The sequence below is a fragment of the Passer domesticus genome, chromosome 3, assembly GCF_036417665.1.
Source record: "Passer domesticus isolate bPasDom1 chromosome 3, bPasDom1.hap1, whole genome shotgun sequence".
NCBI lineage: Eukaryota > Metazoa > Chordata > Aves > Passeriformes > Passeridae > Passer > Passer domesticus.
The window spans coordinates 34,091,713-34,116,730 of record NC_087476.1 but is presented as its reverse complement, the minus strand read 5'-3'; the positions used below and the strand labels follow the sequence as shown (position 1 = coordinate 34,116,730).

General features: G+C 37.9%; 2 long non-coding RNA genes across 2 annotated transcripts in view; both read left to right on the top strand.

Moving 5' to 3' along the window:
• Positions 1 to 438: 438 nt before the first annotated feature.
• LOC135296320 (uncharacterized) overlaps positions 439 to 25,018 on the top strand; it is a 28,150-nt gene continuing 3,570 nt past the window's right edge. The window contains exons 1-4 of the long non-coding RNA XR_010358390.1: positions 439 to 505; positions 20,975 to 21,192; positions 22,420 to 22,813; positions 23,013 to 23,188. This is a non-coding gene — a long non-coding RNA (uncharacterized LOC135296320). The remainder of the gene's footprint in view (positions 506 to 20,974; positions 21,193 to 22,419; positions 22,814 to 23,012; positions 23,189 to 25,018) is intronic.
• Positions 6,803 to 10,794, top strand: LOC135296319 (uncharacterized). Its single transcript, XR_010358389.1, has 3 exons — positions 6,803 to 7,036; positions 8,868 to 8,951; positions 9,690 to 10,794. It is a non-coding gene; the product is annotated as an uncharacterized LOC135296319 (long non-coding RNA).

The following is a 25,018-nucleotide window of genomic DNA, read 5'->3' as shown; positions in this document are numbered from 1 at the left end:
TTTGTCAGTAGTGAAAGTTTGCCTTACTAAGACTGGAAAAAAAAAAGAAAAAGGTAAAATATACATGTATATTTAACACCAAGAGCTTTGGTTATGTTGTTGGAGGGGTTTGTGTTTTGTTTTGTTCAAGAAATTTATTACCAAGCAGGATGAATTTCTATGCTTTCTGAGGCTGATGTTTTGTTCAAGGACTTTACAGGCTTTTCTGGAACTCTGAGCTGAAAGGCACTGGTAGCAAAGCTGTTGTTTATTCCTTAGGAAGACTGCAGTTTTATCTTTGTTTTTCTTTGCTGAGACAATAAAAATTCTGCATAAGTGCCCTAGGCCATGCAGGCATAATCCATGAGCCAGGACATAGAAGCTGACTTGCGTAATTCCTAGAATCCACACTGGTTTGTCAGCAGTGTGCACAGATCACTTAGTTTCTGACTAAGCTGTAGCAGCATTTAGGTATGGAGTATGAAAGCAGAAGCCCAGGGATGTGATGCAAGCAGTGAATCTACGGGTAGGAAAAATTAAACTAATTACTGCTTGAGTGTTCTGCTATCCAGGGTACAATAAGCCTTTGTGATATTTGTGCTACCTACATAAGTCCTGGTACAGTCAGGGAAAACATACAGGCACTTTAAAAATAGCATATGGCAATTTATAGTGAGAGCATCTTTTTGTTATTTAAAAGGGTCTTGTTGAGATTAGAAAAATGTACATTCTTCAAACCTTTATATTACTCTGACTTACTGCTTTCTCCTTGCAATGTGTCCAGGAGTTTCAACCTACTTTCACTTGTAAAAATGAAATGCAATATTGCAACTTTTACTGAGGAAAAGAAATAAAATTTTGGAAGCAAAAATTGGAATAAAAAAGTACAACTGAATAATGCTCCTTATTATAAATAACACCCCTGAAAAACAGAAATAATTGTTGCTGTGGTAAGGACATATCTCTGTAGTCATGGAAATCCAGCAAAGCTTTGACATCTTTGTGAACTTTCTTGAGAAAAGCTTTCATGCACAGGTTAATTCTGTGTCTTTTCCAATTCACACCTGAATTACTTCATGCAATGGGATTGTTTTGTATACAGCTCAACAAGTATGACTAGATTTTAGTCCTTTCTATGAGTGCCTAACAACGTGACTTGACATCTGCCAATGTCAGAATGATATTACAATTCAGAAAAATTTCAATTACCAACAAGTTACACATGTTGTGATAGCAAAGAATTAGCTTTCAGAGAAGCAGAGTGACCAAGCATAATACTCTTTATTGCCCAGTTTTGTGGTTGGGTTGTTTCTTGTTTGGGGTTTTTTTTAACATGTTTTGTGATATCATTTTAACATGTTATTTGATATCATTTTCCTCATTGCTTTCTCTGTCTGACAATGAATGGAGTAGTCTTGCTTCATATCTTGAAATTGGAGGATGGGAACAGTGGATTCATATACCAAGAAAAATAAATAAAGGGACAACTTCCTTTAATAAAAGAATTTTCATTAATACAGACAGTCAGATTAGCCTATCTGCCCTCAAGCTGGGGGCATGCTCTCCTGGTAGTATGTGCTGCAGGAGCATTAGTTTGCACTCAGACTCAGCTGGGGTGTGAACAGAGTAACTGTGCTGATGGTAGAATGGTCTCAGGGTATAGACTGTAACAGAGCCAGAACCTCCATATAGGGTGTTTATCCCTAGAAAGCACAGTCAGAAGCAGAAATGTTCCCTGGCTTTAAGTGGATATAGATGTTGGAAGAGAGCTGTATCATTCACCACTATTTTTACTGTCCCTTTGCATAATTTCTTCTTTATTTTCTTTGGTAAAGGGTGTTACAGGCTTTAGCAATACGTGTAGTTCCATGCAGTAATTTATGAGGCCAATGGTGAAAGCAAGAGCTGAGATATATCCTTTACTCATTATAGACTTCAGCACATGTAGGATAGAGCTCAAAGCAACAGGGAGAACTCAGGAGGAAGAACTGTGAGCTATGGACCACAAAACTGCAGACTATAAGTACCTATAGAGCTGGACTCATGCTGTTAATAAGGACACCTCTCAGACTTTGTGTTGTGTTGTAGCTTGCTATTATAATTTATTTTTGCTCTTTGAGACTTTAGCATCCATTTTCCTTAATAACAGAGTTTATGCAGCTGGTGAGCCTAGGCTGTGCTGCGGCCCCATATGGTTCTGAGATCATTCCATAAATCAGGTGTGGAGAAAAAAAATTAGGTAGTGAAGATAGGAAAATCAGAGGAGTTTTTTTTTTTTTTTTTTTCAACAGCTTTTGAATGCTTAAGAATGAACAGGAGAAAGCAGAGGCAGAGAATTTTTCTGCATCTGTCTCTCTTTCCATTGACATCAGGAAAGATTTGTCCTTGAGACGCCATCCTGTTGTGGAACAAATACCACTACTTCAGGATTAGGTTGGTGCCAACTCACAGTTCAACTTAGCTGAACAGGATACTTTTTTTTTTTTTTTTTAAATATGTGTCTGTGTAGGGCATTTATCATAAAGCTTTTGTGGCTTCCTTCCTTGAAACTTATTTTAGCCCATGACTCAGGTGCTATAAACACTGGTACTGGTTGCACAGCTCCTGCATTGTCTGCTGCACCAGCCTGTATTTAAATTGTCTAATGAATAGCTTGTTGATGTTGTGGGAAACTTATTGCCCCATCCAGCTCACAAGTGCAAAAAGTAGGGGAAACAAGCAACAAAGATAAAATTTTTGCTATGCTACTCTGACAGTACACTGTGGTTTGGGAATGGTACTGCAGCTACCTTCTGTGAAAGAAGAACGCTGCTTGGTTGTCCCAACAAATGCTGTGTTTCACCTCTGTAGTAGGAAGCAGCTCTCCTGAGAGGATCCTTGCCCATCAGTGGGCAAGAAAATGTGTGCAAATACAAAGATCTAGGAGACTTGATGATATGTTTTTCTTTCCTTTTATTTATTTTCTGTAGGTGATTTCTGCTCTTTATGGAGCAAAAACCTCAGTGGCCCAGGAGGACAATTGTACTGGCACCACAGCTTTATCACAGACTGATGTAGAATTGGGCCTTTACAGTATCCTGCTGCTCTCTCTTCTCTGGCCCTTTCCAAGACAGTGACCTGAAGGATAAACTTCATCTGGCTGATGAGAGAAGGTGTAGTGCTTTGGTTGCTCATGTACCATGCCCCTGGAGGAGAAACCATAAGAAATCATCCACAACTCTGAGCCCTGTGTGCTGACATGGGGAGTTCCCTCATATTTAAACACTTAGTGTTTCCTAGGAAATATTAGGGTGTGAAGAAAAGAATTGTATTACTCTTGAAGAGTTAATGCAGCTAAACCTTATGTTCCAGGCTTTCTCCTCTTGAGACATGACAAGCAGCACGTTTTATTTGTGGTTCACCTTGCAGTTCACTGAGGGCTCATGGCAGGGGCAGGAGGAAGTGGGGACTGTGGTCATGTGTGACCTCTGAGTAAGCTAGGTTTGGTAGCCATAACCCAAGCACAGGAGTCATGCTCTTTCTAGCAGTTTAGAGATGTACTGGAGGTGGCATTTTGCCCCGGAATCTCTTACACAGTGACTTTGTGCTGCCTGCTGGTATACTGCTGCTATGATATTACCTAAGCATTTTACCTCACAGAGCTGTTTCTTGCTACAGGTGACTATTTTTCTTAATGTCCAGTCTTTCAAATTACTTCTCTGTTTTAAAGCTGGATGAGAGCATGCACAAGAGATCTTTTTTTTTCCTGTACATGTGTTTGTTTCTTTGCCTTTTAGTTTTGTAGTCATCTTGTTGCCAAGGGGATGTCTTAACATTATGCTGTTTTGCTAGTGCATGATTCGCTGATTGATTCTTTGGGAAACTGCAAGCTCAACTTGCCATATCATTTGCACAGCTAACAATCACAGTCTAAAAATAAGCTGGTTTCCTGATAGATTGAGGTCACCCTTTTGAATGGTTGCCTCTTTCCACCTGGATCAAAAGTGCTGGCAGAGATGTTCCAAGTAAAAATTAACAGTAATTGAGAAACAAAATTTCCATTTCAGCACAGCAGTTAAAGTTACTAAAACAGACATACAGAACTCATTAGCAAAATAAAAGGCCTTGACATAATTTGTCACAAGACAGTGAAATTGCTCTGCATTGATCTGTGCCAACGTGGGCTCAGTGGTGAGGGAGTGCTGCCAGTGCATCTGAAGGAGTTTGCTTCTTGCTGTTGTGCCCCTGGAAGTATTCTTGCTGGCAGATGCTCTTGCAGAGATGTGCTGAATTTGTGCACCCTGCAGTCCCCAGCCCTTTTACCTCTCAGGCTCTTTAACCCCTTGTTTTTTCTGGTTATGCTAGACCTGCAGGGCAAGATACTGTCTGCCACTGCTCTCTAGCAGAGGCCCTGAAGACATTGGCAAAATTTAGTGGAACAATGAATGAGTTTAGTCTAATAAATGAATTTACACAAATAAGATGTTTTCTTCCTTCTTCTCCCCCTGCCCCTCCCCCCCCACCCATTTTTTTTTTTAATTCTTCATAGTGCCCTGGTTAACTTACTCAGGCTTGAATAAGTTTGGATAACCCCCAACTTTTGGCTGCCACTAACAAATTATGAAATATGGTGCAAGCTTATCTTAACCACCAAGAGAAAGCATTTCTCTCTTACACTGTATATTTTCCATTTGCTTGGACTCCATAGTAGTAGCAACAAGCTCTTTTGCTACTCTTCTACTGTTTATTTTTCCTTTCCTTGATAAGAGCAATACTGTATAATGCAATGAGCTCCTGATGGTTAGCTGAGGGTGAATGTTGTCCTTTCTCTTTGAATGGTGTCTTCTGTTTCAGATCTAACAATTAGAAGCTATGGAAATCAGTACTATTAAACAGTCTGAAAGTCAGCATGAAGGAATGAAGTGCAGAGGAGACTGAAGGCAATAAAAGAATAAAAGCAAGATAGGCAGAAATGCAGCAGCAGCAATAGGAAACTTGTATTCTATATTGCCTGATGCCAAATGTGTCTTCTGTGAAAAAAACAATAATGTCTGAGGCTTGTCAGTGTTTGCCACTCATAGTCACATCTTTCCATGAAGGAGATTTCCTTCATTTAATTTATAGTACTGGAAAAGTTTTGGTTTTCTGCCTTCTTCAAAATTTTCTGCTGCTGAGACACTCCTTTGCTGTACGTTAGGAAGCTTGACTGATTGAATCGTTTTTGGTCATGATTTCAAATATTGAAATGATGATTTTATTGATATTAAAAATTTTACTTTGTGTGTACATCTCGTTTATGTAGGTGTGCATGTATAAGAAATCTTATGGCTTGAGAACACAAAACTACAGTAACTCAATAAACAAATACAATAGATAATGTTTAAAGCATGTTCAGAAGATGAACTCTGCTTTGTATTTATGACATTCTATATCAGAAAGTGCTTTCTCTGAGGTGTGCAGGGCATCAATTATGCAAAAAAAATCTATTTATTTATTTTGAAAATAATAGTGCAGTAATTGCTGGCACACATGACTTAACTTAACTTTGGTATCCCAGCAACATTAATTGAAAATGAAACATTTCTACCTATTGTGGAACTTTCAAATGTACATGTAACCTATAAGCAATTTCTTAAAAAGTATAAACTATCATTTCCCAGATCTACTGTAGAATTTCTCCTGAATGCATTAGAGAATTGCCACACTGAGCAGAACCTTCTTATTTGACCTTGGTCAGCTTTTGCTACACTGAATCTGGACTATGGGACAATTGGAATTTGACGGATGAAAAAAAAGATCTAACAGAATACAACTTTTAATAATTTTTGGGGTGGGTTCTACCTTTAATTTCAAAGCAATTTCATATCAATAGTTGCTTATAATTTCAGCTGATTTACAAGATAATAATTTTATTAATTAAGCTATTGATGGATATATGCAATTTTCTGACTTTCATGTCTTCACTGGACAGTTTAAAATTTCTGCATCATTAAGTTTTACTTAAAATTTGACACTGGTAAAATTGTATTCTACACAGATTCTTGCAGGTGTATTCTTTATTTCCTCCATAGTCTTGGAAGCCACTATTCATGGCTGCTTTTAGTCCCTGTAACAGTAACATGTAATTTGAAGAAAAACGTATCTTTTTCAGATATCTACACAGGCATCTATGTACCCTCCTTGACAAACACATACTCTTCTGTCATTTGAACTCAGTGGGCAGATTGGTTGTGTAGAATTTCTCAGTTTAAAAATACTGCATTAAGTCTACTGCCAGATGTTTAATTTCTGCTTCATGTAGCAAGCAGTTAATGTACAACTAACAACATCTAAGGTGGGCTGATATAAAAGGAAGAAGAAAGATTGGAAAACCTATTAGCACTCCTTTCAATGATATTATATCTAGTTTTGACCTTTTTAGAGCTTTTATAACCTGTAACATATGTGCAGGGAAGCAGAAAAAATCAGGATTGGGACGCACAGAACCTGTGTAAGCTGGAACTACCAAAATCCAAACTTTGTGATCACTGAGAGTAAAGCCAGCTAAAAACTCCTTAGCTGAGCAAAGGTGGCAGACAAGATCTGTGGGACCTTGAGGGGATGAAGAATAGGATTTGGAGTGCAGGAAGAAGCTGAGGAAGGTGGAATTTTGGTGGGATGAAAGTAAGTCCCCTTATTGACATCTCAACCTCATCACGTCCACAGCAGGGCACAGCAGTCAGGCTGACCTGGTCTCTGTGAGCCTTTAGCTGACAGCAGACCTCCCTGCTGACCATTAACAACAGAGGTGCTGCAGTTAGGATAGATGATTAGGATTTAATGCAGCTGAGAAAACTGAATAACATCCCTTGCTGCTGTCATCTCCAAAAGCTGAGAGTATCCTGAGTTTAGATCAGTACTGGGGAGTATTTTCCATTTGGGATAGAAGTAAAATGCTGGGAATCATAAAGTTATTTGAATTTTCAGCTTTCAAAATTTGTATTTTCTTTCTGCTAAAAAATAATGGTGAAGAGAATTAAAGGAGCTGTTCCAGGAATCCTTTTAGGATTTCTTCTCTCTGGGAGATACAGCCAAAGTGGTAAGTTACACTGCTTGTACACCTGAAGCAAATAAAGGCAACTAGTGACATGGGATGAGGAAGAAGGGTGCCAAATTCTCTGCTGCTGAATGCAAGTAGCAGAAATGTTCTGAGGAAACAGACTAATTATCATGCCAGTGATTTGTGTTTAATATATTTCACTGGCTTTTACTAGGAATAAGGAAGGCTACTAAGGAACACATTCCAGGATGAGTAACTATTCAAAAGTAGGTCAGCCAAGTTTACATTTCATGCTTTGACTGGTGCAGAAAACAACTGGTGTGATGATCTCTTAGTAGAAACACAAACTCCTCCTTCTGGGACAAAAAAACCACATCAGTCTTCTTTTTGGGGACTTAGATAGAACTGTGACCCCTTTTTTGCAAGTGCATCCTTTTTATTCATATGTAAATAATTATTTTAAGAAAAGAAATTCCAATTGAGACCTTTCAAAAAAATCAGAGTAACAAAATATTATGGATTGCATATGGAATGAACAGCTTATTTAGGGATATTCAGGCTTTCAGTCACACAGTGAGGGGAATTCTTATATCCTCCATGATCATTTTTCAGCCTCTGATTCCCACTTTGCTTGTATTCACCTTCTATTTTGATTGAGTTTTTGTTTCCAAACTATAATTTTGTTAGCATCCTGATGACTGTATTTAAATATCATTGTCATCAAGGAAGCCAAGAAAAGCTGATTTCCATTTAGTCTTCTTTCTTGAAAAATTCTCTCAGTGGTGTCTTGTCTTTAGTTTGTCATTAGGTCAAGCACATACTCATTTTACATCTTTGAGACTTTATTTATAAGAAGCTATTGGCAGCAATCAAAGGTGTGAATGAAGTTTTGTATCTTTGTATTGACATGGCACTGGAAATACAAAATGGAGACCAAATGAAAGTGATTGCAGCATGAGAGCTGCTCATTCAGTCAAATACCCTACATGGACCAGCTGCCAACATCTTGTCCCTTTTATTATATTAACACCAATTAAACTGCTTTTTTCTTACAACTCTGACTAAACTGATGAAGTCAAAAACATTTAATTTTTTGGCAAAGAAAGGTCTGGGTTCAATTTATATTGCTGAAAGTTCTCTCTTTCTATGAGCAGGATATTAGTAAAAGACAAAAATGGTATTTGTAAAGAGAACATTCAAATGCTTGGACTTCTTTAAAAAACTTATAGCAGAAGTCATGAACATACAAAGGAGACTTTGCTAATACATCTTATGTAGTTTTCTTAATGTTGTTGACAATCTACTGAAAATTAAAGAGCCTAAGTTCCTACAATACAAGAGATTATGCCCCTACAAGGATAAAAATATTTTAAAAGCTGGAAAATTACAAAAAATTCAGAGCTTTGTTAGCATATTTCAGGACTGTTTTCCGGGAAATACAGTGCTCAACATCTTAGTAACTGGTTTGAGTAGTAGTGAAGCATCAAAATTTGCTGATGACACCCAAGGATTTAGAATCTTAAGGGCTGGGTGAAGACAGTCACAGAAGTACTTGCTGATAGCAAAGAATAAAATAGAAGCTGAATTTTGATCCAGTCAAATTTAAAACAAAGGGAATGAAGAAACTATCTCAATCCTGAGTGTTCTGTGCTTGCCTCTAGGCTGATCTGTTTTGGTGCCTGGGAATAGGATTTGGGCCAAAAATAGGCTACAAAAGCATTACTTCACTGCTTCTCAGGGAGGCCTGGGGAAAAGCAAACAAAGGCTAGTAGACTTAAAGTGAAAGTTCAAAATGTTCTATAAATCAGTGTTTCTTCTAATCAGGAATTTTTATTTTTTTTTTAATAAATATATGTTTCATATTGTTTAGTTCAAAACTATTTGTCATGACTGGAAAAGGAAGAGGGAGACAAGAACTTCATTCTGGAGGGAAATGACAAAAGGCCATAGAGGTGTAAGTCGGTCACATTGTGTCATGTAAACACCATGAGGAGGATGATCTGGGAACAGCAGTTCAGGGGCTTGCTCACTGGAGTGGTTAGGGAGCATTGAATGAGTTTTACAAGTGAGGGAATTCACCAAGTGGGCAATAATTCTGCCAAACTCCTTACCATGGGACATTGCAGACATCATTTTTTGTCACAAATTTTATCAAGGTAACTTATGGAGGAAAATCCATCTTAGCACTTAAATTCAAAGAAAGTAGTACAGTTTCAGGAAGCTTTTGTGGTTATTTTATTTTTTTTTCTTAAAGATTTGCATTTTTGTAGCTTTCATCGTATTTTTGATATAGCTGGACGACAAGATATTTGCCAATATGCCTTACTCTTACAACTAAAGGCATGTCTACTTCTTTGCTCTGTCTACCAGAATGTACTTCACCAGTTCCAGATGTCTCAGATAAAGTGAAGCAGCTGAAAGATTTTTTAGTCATGTTTATATCTTCATAAAATAAAGTTTTCCTTTAAAAGGACAAAAATGAAAATGGAGTAAGGCAATTGTTTTCCTATTATTTTACAGATGTTTCCCAGGAGATTCTTTTAAAGTACTCTGATCATTCATTCCTGTTGAGTCTGAGAAATATAATTTTGTTTTATTCTTAATGATCTTGGGAAGTGGGGAGAGAGGAGTGGTAAGCTAATGTTATGAACCTGGTGTTCTGGCTCCTAAATTTCTTTTTCTGCTTCACTAGTCTGAAAAGCTGTTGATAGCAAAGGGAGCTCAAGGAGATTGTGGAACAGAAGGAAATGCTCTGTGAAGCAACATGAAACCTCCGTATAAAGAACAAGCTCTTCGTTCTCCTGGAGATAGCTCACATGAATAATCTGCGTTAGAACTGTGACCTATTGACTGAAAAAAGGAGTGAGCTTGTTTGAAAGTGCAAACATCCCCAGTAATTCTTATCAAAACAGCTGGGTTTAGGCTAATTTTACTTCCTCCTCTCCTGCTGTTGTGCTGTCATATGGAAGGGGAATGACAGATGACTGTGGATGAAGTGGTGGCTTGGACCTTTCAGTGAACTGGAAAAAATGGGAATACATGCAGTTTTGGGTATATAACACTGATTATCCACACACAAAGGAGTGGTAAATGAATAGCCTACCCTAATAATAACTCAGAGGAGTGAGTAGCTTTTCAGGGGATAAGTGTTTTTATTCCATTGAGAAAAGCCAGGAAGACTTTATGTCTGAAAAAAAAAAAAAAAAAGGAAAGGAAAAACAGTTGTTCTGTTGGGGTTTTCTTCTATAGAAATCTTGTGCTTTTTTTGTTTGATTGGTTTTGTTTTGCCATCAGATATGTCTAAATGTGAATTCTTTACTATTTTAATTAGTACAAAATTAATATTTCTGTAGATATACTGTTTTAAGGCTGCTTATTGACACAGGTTACATAAAAATGGAAACTACTGAAGAGGTGGCAAGAGCAGCTTATGTTGAAATAAGGGTCAAATTAGTTGCTTTTCACAAGATCCACAGTCTGATATGATTTTCTGGAATGTCCTTACTATGAGAGAGATGATAAAAGGCAAAGGGCCAGAATTTCTGGTCAACATCAGCAAGCAGGGAGGTCAATATAATAACTATTCCATGTGATCCCACAGTAAATACATAGAGAATCAAGTTCAGACTTGGAGTGAGATGATGTTAACTCCCACCAAAGTGCAACCTGGCCAATAAATCATTTGTGTGAGGACTCTGCTTCTGCTAGGGAGCAGAGATTTTTGTCTTCCAGAAGCTTACATAAAATGGCCAGGCTTGTGGTGAGCATTGTCAATAAAACCTTCTCAATTTAATGTATACCTCCTATTGGAATGCATTGTACTTCTTTTACTGCTCTTGAACAGCCATAAAGCAGGATGTTTAAAACAATTACTTATTTACTAAATTAATTACTAACAACCTATCACATTTTCATGTGACACAAAGAGAAAAATGCAATCTTCAGAAAACACATTCTTTAACATAAAGTGCACTATGCTAACATGCTTGGGATACATTTGTGTGATGCTTTACACAAGTATAAGGGATATATCTTTTAGAGTTTGTTTGGAATAAGAATCCAGAAATGTGTTTCTGTGTTAGAACCAGGTGGTAACAATTAAAAGGTATATGCTCATTAGTTCATAAGCCCAAAAGTATGACTGCCATCTACCTGACTTTAAACTGGTCCATTCTGCATTCCTTTGGTCTTCTACCTGGTAGTTCCCCCTGCTGCTGGCCTGCTGAAATATGTGGCTTCTGCGTTACCTGGGATTATTGATTGGATTCATTCTGATGATTTTCAGTCTTCAGAAAAAATCACAAACGTGCAACTCAGTGACAGATTGTTAAAACAGATTTTCAGTTGATTATGAGATGTGTATCCAGATGTTCAGATAATGAGTGACTTGGGAGCACTTATCTGCAGCTTAAAATTTCACCACATTAGTCTTTGTGTGTTACCTCATGAACATTACAAATGCACAGCTCATTAATGCTGATATGTTTTGCTCTAGAGCTGAAAAATTTCAAACTCATTTCAGTTCTGAAAAACCAAGGCAAACTCCATGTTTTGTATTCAATTCATAAACCTGGTAGATGTTTGGGATTTTTTTTTTTGTCAGAGATTCAGTATCCAACTGTTGTCGACACAAATTATTTCATAGAGAAAAATATCCCCCACCAAACTCTGGCAAAGTTCCTATTATATGGATTTGAATGTTATTGTTAGCACTGATGAACATCCAGTACAATTGCTTAAGGTGTTTCTGTAAAAAAACAGTCTCTCTATCCTACCTCCCAAAATGTGTGATCTGAATGAAAAGACATTTACAACATAAAAAAAAAATTCTATTTTAATCTAACTTTTAAAATTCTGAAATTATAAGGAGATATTTTTTATTTTAGAATGGAATTTTAATATTCTGTAAGTTTCTTGAAAATTGTTTACTAAGTATTTCTAAAAGCATAAAATATTCTAATAACTTTTTCACCCTGTTCTTTTGCACAGTAGATTTTTAATCCTAATTTTTAGAATTTATATCCTGGTGAAAGTGGAATGTTAAGAGACTTGAAAAAATGAAAGTATTTGTAAAATATTAATTTTATAACTCTTATTCTCCTCGAGGAAAATAAGAGTATTTCTTTACTGATTCCTTGGAGTTATAGAAGTTCACCACTAACTAATGTAATATGTGTCAGGTGTCTTTCTGTCTAACAAATCAGTATCACTACTGATCATTATTTTGTAAGAATTTTTTTTTGATAGTGTGAAGAAGCAAAAGATATCACAAGTCCAGTTTTAAGGGAGAGGAATTAATGACTTTTTGAGATACCTTAAAATCATTAAAAGGAATATTGACTTTCTAGGACAATGTCACTTTCCAGGATTGCCTCTGAAGTTGCTTTTGGCAGTACCCTTCAATGTGATGAAAAATTTCTTTTATCCTTATATTCTCATCCAAAAAGGTTGAGCAGAGGGAAGTGTAGGCATTGGGAGTGTGCACAGCTGTCAGTTGCAGAGGCAAGAGGGGGCAGGAGCCTTTGCTCAGCACAACAAATATTTAAAATGTTATTCTGTAGCCAAAACAATGCATGGTAGCAGCACTCCTGCTCTAATGCAGCTGCAAAGTGAGCTACGTTTAAACTCCAGAGAAAGATGCCTGGGGGAAGAGTGCTTTCATGTTCATGTACAACAGGAATTTTTAGTGAGAACAACCTCTGGAACAACCTCCCCAGGGACGTGGTAGGGCCCCCTTTGCCAGAGATTTTCAATATACTGTTGAGCAGGTACTAGATAATTTCATCTAGGCACACTTTGCCACTGAAGGTTGATGAAGTAATCTTTCATATTCCTTTTCAACCTGGACTATTCTAAGGTTCTGTTATTCTCCAGCACAACTTTTTCTCTGCTAAATGCAGAGGTAAGAACAGAGGTTAATTTGCTGGTACTGGTGACTGTGTCAAAAGTGTGGGAAGTATTTCTGGAAAAGTCAAGGAGTGTTATTTGCAATTGTTGATCAGATGTATTTCTTCTTATCTTTATCAAAGCCTGGTTACATTCCCCAGACTTAGTCATGTAAATAGGCAGGCAAAGGAGAGTGTAATCCTCTAACTAGAATAATGTTCTTCTCAAACAATATTTAAACTAACTTATGTAAATAACATATGAACAGAGAGGAAATATAGGTTTATCCTGACTTAACTGGCTGCCAGCTGAGGAAGAGTAATTAATCACATGCATGGTTCAGCCCCTGGCAAATAGAAGTAAAAAGCTTAACTTCACATTTTAGTTCATTTCACATTTATCATAGGTGGTGTGTGCACTTGACTCATTACCATCTGTCAGCTGATTCACAATAATTTGTTAAAAGATTATATATGTTCACATGATTCAAAGTAATCTTCATGGCTTAATATATTACTTTTTATCACTTTGGTGTCCTGACTGTGAATGCCCCTAGTTTGCTATGGCTGTGGAATATTGTGCTGTGTAGATTAGCAAAAATCTCATTGTGTCTAAAGATGTCTAAATCTCATGTCTAAAGATGTTATAAACTCTCCATTCTTGGTGGTCTTTTAAAAACAGGATAGATAAACATCTGTCAGAGATGATGTGAGATGAGCTGATCCTGCCTGTGCACAGGGAATGGACTAGACCTCTTGAGACCTCTTCCAGTCCAAGGAATCTATGATTTTAGTTTAACTCAGTGAAATGCCACAGAGGGATTTGTGCTAATTTAATTAAGTTGGCTTTTAAACAAGTTAACAGATGTTTACACTTATAGATGTAACCTTTTAACATCTAGACTGTGCATTTTATTCCATTACTTCACTGTGCTTTTAATTAGAAAACGTTTCCCTGAATGTAACTGCAACATGTATAAGTCCATGCTTTTGGACTTACATGGACTTATGTTTTTTTGTTTTTGATTGTGTGTCATTCATGTAACTTATATTCTGTCCATCATAAGCATATTTGTAGTAGGATTTTTTTATTTACTTGGAGTCATGTGCTGTTTTTCCCACTTTGTTTATGCATTTTGGTCTTCCTCCATAGGTTTAGCAGCCTGCATTTTGGAATCAGAGGAGTTTCACCCTTCTGAATATTTTTTTCTTCTTCCCCTCCAGAAACTTTTCAGTTAACTTTGGTTTGTTTTGGTTTGTTTTTTTTTTTTTTTTTAACAGTGACTTCCCAAACTGCATCACTTGTTAGGCTGAATAATTATCAGTACTGATAAAGAATATATTTTCATGGGCAGCATTCTTGGTGGTACATACCAGAAATTTTAAACTGTTTTCAGATGTATCTGAAGGATCTGGATGCAGACTGCTTGCAAATAACTGAAAGTTTCAAATCATACTCTTCATCTCTTATGAGTTTATTGTAGATAAAAGGATATGTATCCTGATTTTTTTTTTTTTTTTTGGTTAGACCAAGGACACTGTGAGGCCTGGAGTCTTGAATATGTTTATATGCTCTTCAAGGTTGTGAGGGTTTTTTTTTTTTTGTTTTCGTTTTTGGTTTTTGTTTGTTTGTTTTTGTGGGTTTTTTAATTTTTGAATCAAAATGAAACTTCTGGAAATTGTAAGGGGAATTTCTTGATTTTTTTTTGTTTTGTCCTAAACTACAGGTTAAAGCAGTGTTTCTCACTTTTCCTTCTTCCTTTTAATAAGGAATTATTTAGATTCAGAGGGAGGATCACTGAATCTAGGGAAGTGTAAGATTAATTGAATTTCTGCCCCACCAAACATACATCTGTTTATATGGCCTTTAAAGTATGAATAATTGCCATATAGCACCAGTAGCATTAGGTTGTTGCTATCAACATGGAGGGAATTCTATGAACATTTAATGCAATTTTCCATAATCAACTCCATAACACATTTAGGAATTTGGTGTTTGGATTTATTCATGCCCTCAGGGGAGGCATGGAAGTGGATTTTGCTTTAGCTCATGTTATTTACTGACAAACACTGACACTTGTTATCCAGTAGCCATCTACAAGGGCCATCCTTCCTGCTCTGTTTTGCTTATTCCTTATGTCAACTTCTGAATATTTTCTTTGTTTGCTTCATTTTCAGTTTCAGGTGACTCAGTGATGTGTCTTTCTCACACACCCAAAATTAAACTAATGGTTAAGATTTTTTTCTATCAAATTAACAAGAGCTGTTGCTTGGGGTTGTTTTGCTTTATTTTGCTTAATTTTGTTTTGTTCTGATTTTGTGCACTTTCTGGTACTTGCAGTTACTGGGGTCTCTGGTACTGTTGGTGGTCTCCCAGCCAGCACATCATCTTTTTCTGGTAGAAGCAGTCTGAAATTTTCAGCCTAAGTGCTGCGGCTGTAATGATGCAGCTCGAGGCACCCTCTCGATCTCTAGACATTTTCACCAAAGTAATTGCCTGCTGTTGTAGGATTCTTTCCCCTTTCTGTGATATAATTGCTTTTCTTGAGGTTTCTTATTTTGTATGTGAAAGGCTTTAAGCTTATTATAGGGTGGATGGTGCTTGTTTTTGGTGGAGTTGTGGTATGGTCTAAATTCTGCTGTATGGTTACATTCTGTGCTGGGGAACTAGATTTGATAGCCCTGATCAGATTAGTGGGAGTCATGATCTCATTATTGTTATTTGCAGTGCTGCAGCACCTTCCCTAATGGCACTGCAAAAGAAACAAATGATCCCAGTCATGAACTAAAGAATTATAAAACATAGAAATGAAAAGTTCATGTAATCCTGATTAAACAAAACCAACTGTTCCCTAATTCCTCTGTGTTGTATAGTGCTAGGCAATATAGTGTTTTTCAAACACTAAAAATTTAAATAAGCTATAGTGTTAATTCAATTTTAGTACTCTTCTATTTCAATCTGTTCCCTAAATACTTTGGTCTTTGATCCTTTTCTGTTGTCCTCTTTTGTGAGTTAATAAAGCAAAGACTTCTGTGACCAGGCTTTTTCTTGTGAAATTTCCTCTTTTGTCAGCCTTTTATCCATAACCTCACAGGGCAGTTTCTAAGAGATCTCTGAGCCCAAACAGGACTCAACTAATTTAATGGCCAGCTGGAAACAGGGACATGCAAGAGCTATATTTTGATGAAAGTTTTGATTTGACACTGCTTCTGCATCCTTTTTTATTTATTTATTTACCCTAATCCTGCACTGGCCATTCATTTCTGCCTCAGGCTTGAATGTTCTGTTGTGCTGGAATTGTTATTTAATCTCTTTCATTCCAAAGAGAATTCACCTCATTAAAGCAGCAAGAAAGATTTTCAGCAGAGGATTACAGGCTCAGGAGCTGTCTGGGGGTGTATGTATACTGTGCATATGTGTATGTCTGTTGGTGAGAAACAGAGAAGAGGAAGTGACCAAAATAAGGAAGCTCCCTTATGTCTTCTCACATAGAAAGTGGAATGGTTTTATGCTTTGTTTTATTTCTTCAGTTACCACTTCTCAGAGTCTCAGTCTCTCTCAGGGAATTGCAAACCCAGTCTTAACACTCTGACTTAAAAAGTCAAATTGTTTTAAAGTTTCACTCCAATTTCAGCAACTGGTTGAACCTTTTTAAACTTCTAGTCATGACATTAACAATAATAAACAACTGGAAATGTTTTACAACCATAGTGACTAACCAGGTCCATGTTTTTTACTTCTTTCCACAGAATCACTGAAAGAGATCTGAAAATGGGTAGTTTCAAACACTGCTGTTTATAACAGTAATTTGTTCTAATATTTCATTTTTTAAAATTTAAAATGTTTCCTTTTTAATGAACATTGTTTGCTCCCACCACATGCCTTTTTTAGTTTAGCCAGTTAGGTTAGTTGAATGGAAGTAGATTAGTGTTTTCAATCAACTATAATTGATTAAGCTTGCTATAGGAGGCCTGTACTGGAACTAAGGTTGGAATAATTTCTCCTTCCACTTCTGCCATTGCTTCTATGCAAAAATGGTATAGATATAAATCTGAGCATGTCAAGCACCCATCTTGCTTTGCATTTGCTTGCAACACCTACTGATGGGTCCTTTTGAAAACTCAAAGTAGGCAGTGATGACTTTGTATGGAATTTGAATATCCCTGTACAAAGAAGCAGGAAAAATTCTGTAGAGTGCAAGGAATAGGCAAAGAATGCTGGGAAGATTTGATACAGATCATTCTGCCACACTGAGGCCAGTGTATTGTTGTGCCTAAGTCTTGTGGACAGACATGTCCAGCCTGTGATGTGGGTTCTGCAATGTCCCTAGACAATCATAATCCTGGTGATTGGGTAGGCTCATGGCTAGAGCCACTGAGTAAATCATCTCCCAGGACACGCTGTTGCAAATCCAAAGCAGAGAGCTGAGGTTATGTACAAAACATGTATGCAATGACTGCAAAATTGGATATATGCACATACAGCAAATAAATACTTCTTTTAACTAGCATATGGAAAGAAAGCTGAGTGGATTTTTTTTTTTTTTGGGGGGGGGTTTAATTGTCACTGTTAACTTATGGGATCATCTTAAAGGAATATTTATTTCCCTGAGAACAGTCCCCTTCTGAAGTAGGGATGCACAGAGCACAAATGTATTGCATGTGGGACACTCTCTTTGCTACAAGTTTACAGCATAGGAAGGAAACATGGAAACAGTTGGTCTGGTGACAGAACTTAAAATTATTCTTTTCACAGATTGTTTTACATATGGTCTGTCTTGTTGGAAAGAAAATAGAAATCCCAAGAGGATGCATAATAACCTCATAAGAAGAGGGGGAAAAACCCCTCTGAGTGTATAACTAGAGTGATAGACCTAAGGGAAGAAGTAAGGGCAGGAGGTCAGGAAGGGGTGCTGCAGGGAGACAGGGAAAAAGAAGAAGAATAACTATAAAAGCTCTGCAAGATCCCAAGGACTCTGAAGAGAAACATGTGAGAACGTCATCACAGTGAGGGGCACCAGAGAGCAGGCCTAAGTGCTCAGTCTGTCCTATGAGAGTCCATCTGGGGGTCTTTCCTCTCTCCAGAGTGTGCTGGTGTGTTGGGGAGCCCTGGCTGGGCTGCCTGCCCACGCTCTCATGCTGCTTCTGCATCTGCACCTCCTTATTGCATCCCTTCCCCAGCTCCTTCCACAGAGCTGCTCCTTGTCGTTGTCTCTACCTTTCCATGAGAGATATGGACAGCACAGTGCCATCTGTTCTTGGAGCACGAGTCTTACGAGGAGCAGCTGAGAAGACTGTGTTGTTTGTGCTGGAGAAAAGGAGGCTCAGGGCAGACCTTATCACTACAGCTGCCTGAAAGGAGGTTGTTCCAAGCTGGAGGTGAGCCTCTACTTCCAGGTAACAAGTGACAGAATGAGATGAAATGGACTCAACTTGCCCCAAGGGAGGCTTAGATTAGGATTTAGGGCATCTAAATGAATGTCTTCACCAAAAGAATTCTAAAGCATTGCACAGACTGCCCAGGGAAATGGTAGAGTCACCATACATAGAAGTGCTCAAAACACATGTGGATGTGGCACTTGAGGACATCTTCAGTGGTGAACGTGGTGGTGGCAGTGCTGGGTTGACAATTGGACTTGGTGATCTTAGAGGTCTTTTCCAATCTTTATGGTTCTATGGTCCAGACCTGTGGAGTGGGAAAAAGGACCACCAGTGAGTCTTGGAGGCTGCCAAATCGGACTTACAGAGAATGACTACACATAGAGGAACACACAGTGTGTGTCTCCTGGGTTTGCCTTTGGGACTAGGAATTGTATCTTATGTGATGAGTGAATGCAAACTTGTTCATGCAGTGATTGAAAAAGTGGCTGCGGTCAAACTAAAAAACACTTTTAAGCAAAAATTAGCAAAAAATCCCAATTTCTTTATGAAATGGTTTTGTGAGATCCAGTGAATGACTTGATTTCCTTGCAGATTCTTTTGTTCTTCTGGTGTTGTTTGCAGACACCCTTTTACACTCAGCTCCAGTAACTGAGCATTGTTATCCTTCTTAGGAGCAGCCATTCACACCACTGGAGCAGATGTGAACCCTTTGGTTTGCATGCTGGTCCAGCTGGGTCCAATCAGCCTTTTCTATTCTGATGGACATGTATTATGGCTTACAATTTAATAAAATCTTTTCTCATTTATGCCTTGTAGTGTCTAGAGGATCCATCACAGAAAGACAGGTACACTGACCTGAAATAAAATATGACTCATGGCACCATGGTTTGCTCTAAGCTGCTGGGCCAAGACAGGCTTTTGAAATGCTGCAATTATTTACTTGCATTTAAGGTGGTCTTACTGAAGTAGAACATTTAGTTAGGTATCATCAGGCTACATCGTAGAGCAACCATTGCTGTATGTGGGTAGAGCGATCATCCCTGGAAGTGGTTAGAAGGAAAAGACAGGAGAACATTCCTGACTCTTTTGAGATGTTGAAAAGACAGGAGAACATTCCTGACTCTTTTGAGATGTTGAGAGAAGTATATGGCTGAGGTATACTCAAACAAACATTAAGAAAACCAAACAAAGAAGTGCCAAAATCCAACAGCTGTGATTGCTCTTCTCATCCTTCAGTTAGAACTTGGATTATTTGGAATATGAAAAGCTGCAAATCTTGCCATATAATCTTGCTTTTAGTTTCATCCCACTCAAAATGGAACAATGGAAATATATATATAATCACACAAAGTTTTATCTGCAATTGACAGAAGATATTTCAGAATTACTCAAAAGGAAGATGGTATCCACTGGCTAAAAGTAGAGAACTTAGTCCTTTAGGCAAGTGTCTGAAAATAGAGATGAAAGCAGACTTTGAGACATCAAAAGGTATTTCAGAGGAAATCTTGCAATCACTATTTTCTACCAGAAAAAAAAAAATTGGTTAAAAATAATAACAACAATAATTAAAATGTGATCTATAAAGATTTTAACCTATAGCAATCCAATAAAGACTGTAATTTGCCTTAAGTTTTCTTCAATTTGAAGAGAGACTTGGAAACAAAGCCAAACCCACAGTTTCTGACAGGCCTCTGGATTCCAGATTCTGCCTCTTTGCTGCCATGCAGAGAAGGAAAACAAGCCTGCTCCTATGCAACTCGTGTAAATTAAGGATTTCTGGTTTGTAGCTGGCAAGCAGATGCTGAATTTATTAAAACAAAACAAAATAGCATGTCTTTGTTTTTTGATTTCCATTTGCCACTTATGAGGGTTCTCAGCTGAAAATAAGAAACTTGCAGCTTGAGGAATCCTCACCCTGAATTCAATGGGAAATGTCTCTGAAACATCAATGCCAGGACTTTGATTTCTGATTAGCCATCTGAGGGTTTTTTGGTTTTGTTCTGGTGGGTTTTTTTTGTTTGTTTTGTTTTTTAGGTTTTTTTTGTGTGTTGCCATATTTTGGGTGTTTGATCTTGTGTTCTTAATGTTTTTTTCTGCAGTTCAAAATGTGTTAATAAATTTCTTATCCATTGTCAGGCTATTGAAAACATTATTCTGGAATTATTGAATAAAAAAATTAGCAATTGCTTGCTCACAAATTTTAAACAGAAGTCTTCCTGGTATAAAAATGTTTTAATCCTCTTAGTAGGAAGTTCCTTTTTAGTGTATTGATAAAAATATTTGTTTAACGTACATTCTCTTTAGTAATTATTTCCAAAACCAGTGTTTAATACAATGTTGGAATTAGTTCAGGTACAAAAACTTGATTTTAAGTTTAATTTTTAGGTCTATTTTTTAGGTATATATAAGATATGTGATAATAACAACATATCCAAAATTGCAGTTACTAAATTTTTGCTATGTACATGTATCCATAGATATTTGTGCATAAACACGTAGATATATATGTGCTTTGAAAATACAAATGTATTAATATAGATATTTTACATTAAATTTCTCTGTATGTGTGTATATAGATATTTCTTGAATTTATTTTTTTTTAACTTGGGCAATATCAAGTATCTAAATATCCATAGTTGGGTTCATTCAGCTGCTTTGCACTGATGGCTGTTTTCTCTTCCTGTTTTCCTTTTCTGACCATCCCTGGCAGATATGTTTTAAAAAGGAAGATCACAAGTTCTCCTTCTCATCCTCCATGTTTGAAAACAAAATGATCTTCTGAATGCAGAGAGGCCCTCTGTAACTTGGAGTACCAGTCCAGAAATTAATATTATTTGTGTAGAAATTGCAGAGTGTCCTGCAAAGGCAAACAATGCTGCAAATGAGAGCAAATAATTTCATCCTGGTTTGAGAAGTCCTAAATTTGTGGTGAGTTGTGCATAGCTGTCTGTTTGAGATAGCCTGAGGAGTTACTGCTTCTTTGTTTTTCTGCCCCTCTTGTCTCAGCTCTACCCTGTACAGTTCCCTTCAGTGCATGGATGTGGATGAGATCATAGCTAGTTCTGCTTTTCTGTTTCCCTTTCTCTCTTGTCTATGTTTACAATAAAGTGCCTGTATTGAAACTGCAATTAATATGCAGAGTGAAGGAGGAACTTCTTTTGGTGCAATTCTTTTTCTTGGAGAAGTTTTTCAGATAAAGTTGAGCAAGACCCTGAAGGATTTTTTTTTTAAAATTGCAATTGAAAAATATAGAAGGAGGTTTCTCAATGCATGTTGTCCTGGTTTCAGCTGGGATATAATTTATTGTCTTCTTCATTGGTTCAGAGCTGTGTCTTAGATTCAGTAAGATAATAATGTTAACAACACACTGATGTGGAGGACTCCCACAGAAATCAGTAAGGCCTAGGGATCACAGGGAATGACTCTGCTGCTTCCCTACTGATGCAGTAAACAACTGGCTGCAAGGCTTGGGAAAGGCAGAGGGGTGGGGAAAGCTTTCCTCTTCAATTAATATTCTACAAATACCAGGGAATTTCATGGTCCAGCAAGGCTCCCTACCAGTTCACAGCATAGATTGTATCCTCCGAGAGGGCTTGTCTGGCAGACATGCTTCTCTTCCACTGGTGAAGACTCCAGCTTTCCCTGCATCCCAAGCATTATACTAATATGTCTTTCTGTGGTGGCTGGTGTATGTTAAGACAAATATTAGGAAACCTTTAGTGCACTTTAGCAGTTGAAAATGAGAATGTTCAGCATCACATAACCAAGCAGTTATTAGTGGATGACAGGCGTGTGTTCCACATGCCACGTGGCTGGAACTTCCTGATTAATGCCTTTCCCAAAAGCTGTGCAGTCCATCCTAACTGCTCCTGTCACCCCAGGGCCTGAATGCCTACTCCAGCTCATCGCAGTTATTACAGGCAGCTGAAGCAGAAATGGCTCTAGGTAAAATTACCTGGCAATTTCCATTATAAAATACTGTTTTCAATGACCTATAGCTTCTCCAAAGTTTAATTTGTTTTTAACTTTCCACAGTAAATGCTTTGTTCTTGTGGGGGGAGGGGCAGGAAGGGGCAAGAGAGGAAGGAATAATAGTAGGTAAGGAGAACAAATGGATAGACTTAAAAAGGGATCCTGTCTATTTTTCTCTTCTAGAAATATGTGCATTTTTTACCTGCCCGTTTGGGAGCAAGGACAGTAGAGAGTGTTTGTGGCACTCAAGGTGGTTCCCGTGGCTGCTCCTTTGTAAATGCACCCCTGGTTATGCATTTGGAAACCTGTTTGCAGGTGGTCAGACGTGGGGCAGCTGACAGTTGATTTTTCCCATGACGATGATGTGTGTGCTCTTACCCCTTGCCAGCACCAACGTCCTGCCAGCCGAGCCAGGCTTGGAACCTGTCCCTTCCCGAGTGGCGTGGGACACACTGGGCTGTCAGTGTGGCCGGGAGCTGCCGTGGCATTGGGCCCAGGACCTGGGACTCTGGATCCAAGGGTGCAAGCAGGAAAGAGAAGATGGAGATCACACTGCTGGGGAAGGCTCCTTGTGCAGGTGGCAGGGTGGCTGTTGGCATTGCCAAGGGAGAAGGAGGCACTGGGGCAGGAGGAGAAACAGGGTGTTGGAAACACAAGGGATGAAAACCTCGTGCTGAACGGTGCCATTACACAGGAGTTACACGCGCACTCATGTGCACTGTTACACGGTTCTGGGCTGCAGCAGTGCTGATCGTTTCTGCTGTTTATTTCCAAAGGTGTCCAGTGCTTGGAAGGTGAATTTGGGCTGTGTCATAAAGGCAGCTGCTCCCCGCTGGATCCCTTCCTGCTTTGTGGCCAATAATGTTGAAGGACAGAGGATGGCTGAAGAAGAGAAGATGTCTTTCATGCTTTTGTGACTTGATTTTGAGTTGTAACCCATACATCTATCTTGGTAAGTTTCAATTTCGTAGTTTTTATTTTTTTTAAACTTATTTAACTAATAACTTTTTACCATAAAATGCATACTATGTTGATGAACTCCATGGAATTAAGACATTATGAAACTTACTCTGCATTCAGAACAGATTTTTGATAGCACCATGTAAGTAAACCACGAGATTATATTTTTAGATGTTTAAATATTTTGATGTGTTTTCATTAAGTGGGATTTTTTTCATTGAGAACAGTCCATCCTGTGCCTTAAATGGTCAGAGGCTCTCTGGGGGAGTAATAAATGCATGATTTTTGAATGAAACTTTGTCTTGGCATGTAGCAGAGAGAAGAAAAATGTAAGGTTTTCTGTGCAAACTCATGTGGAAACTTCTTAGGTTTTGAAATTTTAACTGTACTACCCTAGTACTGTATTCAATTAAAAATATTTTTATTTATTATTTAAGCTAATATGGATTTTTTTTCTAACTCTTTTCACATGTGTGTGCTCAAACATATATATGTTTATGCAAAGTGTAATCATTTAGTATGCATAAAGATGAGTGAGAGATGTATGTTGGGCCAGAATGCTCTCATTCCTCAGCTGCCCCATGAGACTTTAAAAATTATGGTTTCCTGTTTACTTGTTAATTCATCATTATAAAATCCAAATGCTCTTAGTATTCTCAGTGCTCCTGGTGAGTATCTAGAGTATTAAAAAAATCTTTTATTTTCATAAAACGAGGACAAGGCTTTATTTATATCAATTTGATGTTTTTTAAACACAGAGAATGGAGTGTTTTTAAAACAATTCTCCCATCATCTGAATTGTAATTACTGAGGATATTTTGAGAGCACAGTGTTTAAGCTGTTCTTGTATTCCTCCTATTTCAAATCCTATGTTTAAGAGTAGATTCATGTGTCACTTAGGTGTTACCACTGATTGATTCTTCAAGGTGACAGGGCAGGCAGTGAGCTATGCTGAATAAAGGAGAAAATGAGGGTTTACCACAACCAAGGGTTGCCTTGGTGTCATAAAGCTTAAAAACTATGTTGTATCTCTGCCACCTAATGCACTTTCCCAGCTGATTCTGAGTGCAGCTGTCAGATCTGCCAAGTCAGTTTTCTCCGAAGTTCACTGAGGATTTGAAACAGTAATAATGATGAAATTAGATGTGGGCATTTCAATTGTGTTCTCTTGGTATCTTAAAAGTGCAAGTTTGTTGTAATTCACACAGAGCTTGTTCTGGAAATTGCAGTTTTCTGCCATTGGAACATGCACAGCTCCTCTCCTGGAGGAGCCTCTGGCCATTCCCAGACATTGTTTATGGCAAGAGTTCAGGAGGATGCGAGCCAACTCTCTTAGCTATTTGTACCATTTATCTCCCAGTCCCTCACCCAATCTTGACTTTTTCCATGGTTATGAGAAGAAAAGATTTTATAGACATCTTTACAGCCCAGTCTCTCACTGATGTCATGAGCAAGCATAATCTTTTCAATATAATGTGATAACGGAGTCCTAAGAGGGATTTCAAGCATGTGGTGGGTGACCTGCCTGGCATGTTTCCTCTCTACCTCTTTGATTTCCTCTCTCTGTACTGCACTCAGACTGTAATGGTTACTCAGCTGAAGCATGTACATTGGAGTGAGTATTGATCCCTGCTCCACTTGCAGAGTTTGGCCGGCTATCCCTCCTCTGAAGGTCTCTTACCATTAAAAAGATTGTGTTTGACTGAGGCTTAGACAACCAACCATTTATTTTGAGTTATAAAGTCCTTGTCTTTTTTCAAAGCTTCCCATGTAGATAATGGTCATTCTTCAAAATGCCTTTTTACCTTTGAGCAGCTGAAGA